Here is a 7,567-nt window from a genome sequence, read left to right as displayed (position 1 = left end):
ACTCTATATAGATAAGAATGTGTTATTACTGATTTTAAAATTAGATTTAGTGATACTTTGTTAGTCTTCTCATGATGAAGTCACTTCTGAGACCATCTTGACGCATTTAAAAAACAATTGTCAGACAGACATGGTGGTGGATACCTAGAGTCCCAGCTTGGGAGGCTGAGGCAGGATTGTTCAAAACTAAAGTTCAAAGGCAGATTTGGCCACATAGTAGGGATCATCCTCAAAAATACTAAAAATGGTCTGGGAATGTGGTTTAGTGGTAGAGTACTTGCCTAATATGCATGAAACCCTAGGTTCGAGTCCTCAGCACCATATAAACAGAAAAGTCCAGAAGTAGTGCTGTGGCTTGAGTGGTAGAATGCTAGATTTGAGCAAAAGAAGCTCAGGGACAGTGCCCAGGCCCTGAGTTCAAGCCCCAGGATTGGGAAAAATACTAACAAAGTAATTATGCATAATTATATATATAAAAATAACTAAAAGAGATGTAATTTAATAACTAAAATAAGATCTAAGGCAAGACAACCTATAAAAGAATGTTAGTGTAATCTCTTTTCTTACCCTAACACCTTAAAATATAGATTCATATTAATTACTTTGTTCTGCTTATCAAATTTTAGTTTGCTTTTGCCAGCACATTTGCTATTAAGTTACAATGCTTTCAATCCCAATGGAGACACTGAATTTCCGGAGTTTGATATAACCATTACCTCTGGCTTAAAAATCCATCAGCCTCCAACACATTCCTACAACAGCTGACTGCCTTTCTCCCTTGTTACAAAATAAAATTTAAAAAAATAGAATACTGCATTTCCATTTATTTTTGGAGAATTTCCAAAAGCCAATTTCCAATAACCAAACAATGGCACTAACAGGATGATTTGGGGGTGCACACTTCCATTATGATACAAGTCTTTTCCTTTTTCTTTGTGCCACTCCTGGGGCTTGAACTCAGAGCCTAGTCACTGTCCCTGAGCTATTTTGCTCAAGGCTAGCTCTTCTTGACCTACAGCTCCACTTCTTGCTTCCTTTTTTAAAATTTGGAGATAAAAGTCTCACTGTCTTTGCCTTGCCTAACCCACAACAATCTTCAGATCTCAGCCTCCTGATCTAGGATTACAGGTGTGAGCCATCAGCACCCAGCAAGGCTTTTCATTTGTATTATGTCTGCATGTAATACTCCCTGTTTTTTGCTGGTTCTGTGTAGATTTGCTATAAAGTCAAATGCAACTCAGACATTTCTCACTGTCCTTTGAGAACTCACTAATTTACCCTACTTATGACCTACCATGAGAACCTGGGCTAGTTTCTAGGCTAGTTTCTACAGAATAATGTAAATGTGGGAAGATGAAATGTCTACTAAATAGCCAAAGTCTCGAGTTGATTTGGGGGGGGAAGGGGTCTTTCACTTATCACTAATGATGTTTATTTAAAACCCTTTTTAGAATCTCTAGATATTTTCCTCTGAACAAACCCTTGGTCAAATAGCTCTCATGAGTAGATACTCTTCCTTATAGAGGTTTCTCTAAACATCTGTTGATTTTTCAATTAACAGTGAGCAAAATGGGCATTCTCAATATACCAGCTTCTTGAGAATGTTCCTGTCTTGGGGTTGTTCTTTCTGTTTTCCCTTGTGGAGAGAGGTGTTTTTCTTTGTGTCACACTCTCTTCTTGGCATTTATCCTCTAGTATTAGAGTAGCCAATATGTCATCGCACCAGTCTCTGTGATTTACAGTCTATTGCCACTTGGTGCCTGTGGCTCAAGCCTATAATCCTAGCTACTCAGGAGGCTAAGATCTAAGAACCGCAGTTCAAAGCCAGCCTGGCCACGAAAGTCAGTGATACTCTTTTCTCCAATTAACTACTAGAAAACTAGAAGTTGAGTTGAAGCTCAAAGTGGTAGAGCACTCACCTTGACTCCACAGTGCTCAAGCTCTGAGTTCAAGTCCCAAGACCAACAAAACAAAAAAAGTCTAGATATTGAAGTTATTCTTTTAAAATGTTACTTGAAGCCAAGTGCCAGTCCTAGCTATTCAAGAGGCTGATATGTGAGGATCCTGGTTCAAAGACAACCCAGGCCAACTACTCTGTAGGACTCTTATTTCCAATTAACAGCAAAAGATCAGAAGTGGAGTTGGGGGTTCAAGTGGTAAAGCACCAGCATTTAGCAAAAAAGCAAAGCGACAAACCGGGTGCCAGTGGCACACACCTGTAATCCTAGCTAATCAGGAGGCTGAGATCTGAGAATCACCATTCAAAGCCAGCCCAGGTAGGAAAGTCCGTGAGACTCATATCTCCAATTAACCACCAACAAGCTGGAAGTGGAGCTGTGGCTCAAGTGGTAGAGGGCTAGCCTTCAGTTAAAAAGGTCAGGGACAGTGGGTAAGCCCTGATTTCAAGCTCCAGTTCCACAATTTAAAATGTATCACTCTCTCTATTATAAAGAAAGGTTTTTGGCATAGGTGCCTTAAGGAATACATTCACAATTCCTTCTCTTGAATGGTAAGAGAAGGAAATTTTAGAGTCAAATTCTAAGCTTTGTTTTTGTTGCTTAGAAAACTAATACCTTGCTGGGCGCTGGTGGCTCACTCCTGTAATCCTAGCTACTCAGGAGGCTGGGATCTGAGGATCACGCTTCAAAGCCAGACAGGCAGGAAAAGTCCGTGAGACTCTTATCTCCAATAAACCACTAGAAAAACAGAAGTGGCGCTATGGCTTAAGCAATAGAGTGCTTACCTTGAGCTGAAGAACACAGAGATAGTACCCGAGCCCAGAGTTCAAGCCCCAGGACAGAAAGAAAGAAAGAAAGAGAGAAAGAAAGAGAGAAAGAAAGAGAGAAAGAAAGAGAGAAAAAGAAAGAAGGAAGGAAAGCAAGAAAGAAAGAGAAAGAAAGAGAAAGAAAGAAAGAAAGAGAGAAAGAAAGAGAAAGAAAGAAAGAAAGAGAAAGAAAGAAAGAAAGAAAGAAAGAAAGAAAGAAAGAAAGAAAGAAAGAAAGAAAGAAAGAAAGAAAGAAAGAAAGAAAGAAGTGAATACCCTCTAGGCAAGAAACCAAAAGTCTGGAAAACTGTAACAGCTCTCCTCAGTTGCTTAGCCCTGACTCAGCTCTGGCAGGCTCTGCTCAGTGGGTTGAGAGGACAATCACTTCAAAGACACCAAATACATTGTCCTTCCCAGAGCCATCTTCTGGATGCCCAACTTTCCCTGGTCCAATAGGGGTGTTTTAGTCACACACATACCTCCAGAGTAGGGGCAGGAGGAGGGGAGAGTGTTTCAGGCAAATCCTTTTTTGCATGTAACACTTTTTTGTTTATTTGTTCCATTGTGCTACAAATATACTCCCAGAATAGCCTGTAAATTGGCAGCCATTTCATTAGCAAGATGATTATGTGAAAAATGTAACAATGTGGGGGGGGGGCGGGGAGGGAATGGCCTTTGGGACCAGGCTTTGTGGCGGCAGTGCATTTGCTCTAATACTGCTGAGCCCCCCACAATCCCAGCTTTTACCAGCACCCACCTTCTGATTTCATGCTTTTCCTTCTCTTCTACTACTTGGGGCTTCACATTGGTCTCCCACATTTTTCATGTGTGCCAGTCCTGGGGCTTGAACTCAGGATCTAGGTGTTGTCCCTGAGCTTTTGTGCTCATGGTTTAGTACTCTACCTCTTGAGTCACAGGTCCTGTACTTCCAGCTTTTTGCTGGGTTAATTGATGATAAGAGTCTCATGGACTTTCTTGCCCAGGCTGGTTTCAAACCATGATCCTCAGATCTCAACCTCCTGAGTAGCTAGGATGGCAAGTGTGCGCCGCTTGGATCTTCTCAGCTCCCAAGACCAAGGATGGCATCCTCCTCTTTCTGGGTTTCTGTGCTTGGAGGAGCCAGTAGGGCAGCCCCCCTCTCCCCAACCAGACTTTACCAGCAGGAGTGACAAGAAAGAGTGCACAAAGCAGTCCTTGGATCTTAGTGGCATTTCACTCATGCCTTACAAGACACTCTCCCTTTCCTTCTGAGCTGGTGAGGCAGCAGAAAACATCTCATAAACAGTGATTAAAATCTTAGACACTGCAATATTACTCATTTTATTTTAAAAAAGCTTTCAAATCTTATAAACATAGTATTGAGCAAAAGAAGACACACACAAAAGAAGATTTGTAGTATATGATCGCATTTAATATAAATAAAGTTGAAAATGCCTCAATTGTGCTCAGGACGACAGAAAGAAGCAGGGGGAAGGGCTCTGGGGTTAGATCTGACCCTCCATCATGCTACGTCCAGCATAGGTCTCTTATGTGAATATTCACTGAGCCTTCTGCAATGTAGGTCTACACCAATTAAAAACTTTAAAATAACCAGGGACCAGTGGCTCATGATTGTCATCCTAGCTACTGGGGAGGCTGAGATCTGAGGATTGTGGTTCAAAGCTAGCCTGGGTAGGAAAATCAGGGAGACTCTTATTAACTCCAATTAAGCACCAAAAAGCCTGAAGTAGAGCTGTGGCTCAAATGGTAAAACACCAGCCTTGAGCAAAAAGAAGCTAAAAGATATCACCCAAATGTCTAAACAAGTATACTTAGCTGGAATGTATAAATGAATTCACTTAAAACAACCTGTACCCAAGGATTATTCACAGATATACATTGGTCAGTTTGATCTTCAACCTGCTCATGAAGGTGTGTATTGGAGCTGTGTACAAAAACTTGTAAAAACAAGGTTTTTACGACAACTTGTAACAAACAACAAACCTTGTGCTAAAAACAAAGGAAGGAAGGAAGGAAGGAAGGAAGAAAGGAAGGAAGGAAGGAAGGAAATAAAGAGGATGGAAGGGAGGGAGAGAAGGTGGGGTAGAGGAAAGGCTCAATATAAAGGTGGATGAACTGAAATTTTCCCTCTCTTCTCCCTCCCTTCCCCTCCCTCTCCTTTCTCCCTCCCTCCCTCCCTTCTTTTCTTCCTTCCTTCCCTTATGAGTTCATGAGACCCCATCAAACAACGGTAGCTGGGTTTGAAGGCATCCACCTGTCATCTCAGCTATAACTACAAGTGTAAAATAGGCATATCATGATCTAGGCCAGCCTGAGACAAAAAGTAAGACTCTTATCTCAAAAATAATCAGCACAAAAGGGCTAGAAGCATGGCTCAGCAGAAGAGTGCCTGCCTGGCAAGTGTGAGGTCCTGGGTTCAAACCCCGGTACCACCTATTAAAAATAAAGAAAATCCCAAGGCATTATTTTCTGCATGTTCTGAATATTCAGGAGCACACTTAATGCTCAAATTGCATGATAAATGTGAAATCATTTCACATGTCATAGGGCGATTATTCTTTTTAAATATATGCACATTTTTCTTAATAAAGCTGTAAGCTCCTTCAGAAAAGAAACTGTTTATATTCTTTCATATTGCCTGTGGTGTGTATTCAATCACAGCCTTCACAGAATTGAAATGTTAAAAAAGAAAAAGGAAAATGAACTTGGGGTCTGTCCAGGGGATCACGGTCCTTCATGAAGGGCTGACAGGAAAGCGATGGCATCTGGGCTGGGTGTAAAATGACTGTGTTTGAAGCAGAAAATATCATTATTTGGGAGTTGGGGAGTAAAGGACTAAACTCAGGGTGCTACAAGAACAACTGGGGAACTATGGCAGTAATTCTAACTTCAGGAGAAGAATATCTGTTGGAGGGGAAGGGGAGAGGAGCCAAAGAGCTGTCAGACCTAACTTATCAGAGCAGGGAGGGGAGGAGAAGCGATGGTCAAGGTGACCTTGCTTTCCAGCTCACCAAGACCCCAAGCCTGCCATTCTGTGCAGACTGACTTCCTTCCACACCCTCCACACACATCCTTCTCCTGCCGGTGGAGACAGGCAAGAGCCTGAAGAAGGTACTCAGCATCGTCCCTCTGCTCTTGAAATGAGGACTTGGAGCGAGTCCTTAAAATGAGTCTGTGTTTCTTCAGGACTTCAGTTTTTTTTTCAGGTAAATAAACAAATAAATAGATAGATAAGCCAAGTGTTCATGGCTCACGCCTGTAATGCCAGCTACTCAGGAGGCTGAGATCTGAGGACCACAGTTCAAAGCCAGCCCAGACAGCAAAGTGCATGAGACTTTTATCTCCAATTAAACACACACACATAATTAAATACATAAATAAATGATAGAAGTAGAGCTGAGGCTCAAGTGGTAGAGCACTAGCCTTCAGTGATAAAAACCTCAAAGATAGAACCCAGGCCCTGAGTGCAAGCCCCAAGACTGGCACAAAAATAAATACCAGGAATATGCAGTTGAACAAAAATTGCAGAGGTCAAACAATTACCATTTTGGTTTTATAAAAATAATCCTAAATTAACTTCAGAATCTATTGAATATAATGTGCATAATATAGTATCCAGTAGCCCCAAGGGAGAGAAGAAAGACAATTCTTACACAGAAATTGATTTTTCACAAATAATAATAATAATGGTAAATGAAATTAATCTTTATTCCATTAATAAATTGATTAGCAAAAGTTCCACTATCAGATATGAATAGTATTTTATGCAAATGGAAATGTGATCACTTAAGCAAGGAATGTGTGCATTTGAACAGGCTCATATTAACAGGCTTTTATAAGTGGGTATGAGGTTATAAAGTCATTCCTTAATAAATATTTTTAGAGGCTAAGCACTAGCGGCTTACTCTTGTAATCACAGCTACTCAGGAGGCTGAAATTTCAGAATCGAAGTTCAAAGCCAACCTGGGCAGACCAATCTGAGAGGTTCATTTCCAATTAACAAGCAAAGAGCTGGAAATGGAGCCATGGCTCAAATGGTAGAGCTCCAGCCTTGAGCAAAAATGCCAAGGTAGAGTGTAGGACCCAGGACCTAAACACTGATTTTCTATTTGTAGAGGTAACACATGGTTGGTTACAGAAACTTTGAAAACCACAGAATCATTCAAGGAAATCAGAGTCTCCTGGACTTGTCCTCCCCAGGCTGGTTTGGAACTTTGATCCTCAGACCTCATCTGCCTTTGAGGATTACTGATGTGTACTACCAGTGCCTGGCTTGCAATATTTTTTAGGAAGCAAAAACAAAGCAAAACACTTCTCATGGTAGTGGCATTAAACTAATAGTACTCACTATGTTAGCCTCCTGAGTGTATGTGTGTTTATTTTAGATTTCCAGGGCATCATTTAAAGGGGCTAAAAGACTAAAACATAAACAGTACAAGAAAGAGTAGCTATTGCTGCTACTGATGAAATTGTGAAAAAATAAAATATGCAGACCGATTCTAGCTGCCTAGAATGATACAGCAGACATATATTTTCTGTATTTAAGATCATTTGATTTATGGCCTCATTATTATCTTGAGATTTTTAATTTCCTTAAGTCTTGGTGATTTCTTCCTCTTGCTTTTGATTCGATTTTATTGTTTGCATTTTTATAAAACTAGACTGTGCAAACAAATTTAAAGTCATGAATAAAATCTTCTTAAAAGTTTTCCCAACCAGTTCTTCTAACCAAATGCTTCTATTGTTTTTGCTTCTTAACCATCCCACACGGAAATCCTTAGAGGTCTTGCAGTACTCAGGGTG

This window comes from Dipodomys merriami, unplaced genomic scaffold (genome assembly GCF_024711535.1).
Source record: "Dipodomys merriami isolate MVZ:Mamm:240054 unplaced genomic scaffold, mDipMer1.0.p SCAF_15, whole genome shotgun sequence".
NCBI lineage: Eukaryota > Metazoa > Chordata > Mammalia > Rodentia > Heteromyidae > Dipodomys > Dipodomys merriami.
The sequence above is the reverse complement of the archived record's forward strand: the minus strand, read 5'-3'. Positions refer to the sequence as shown.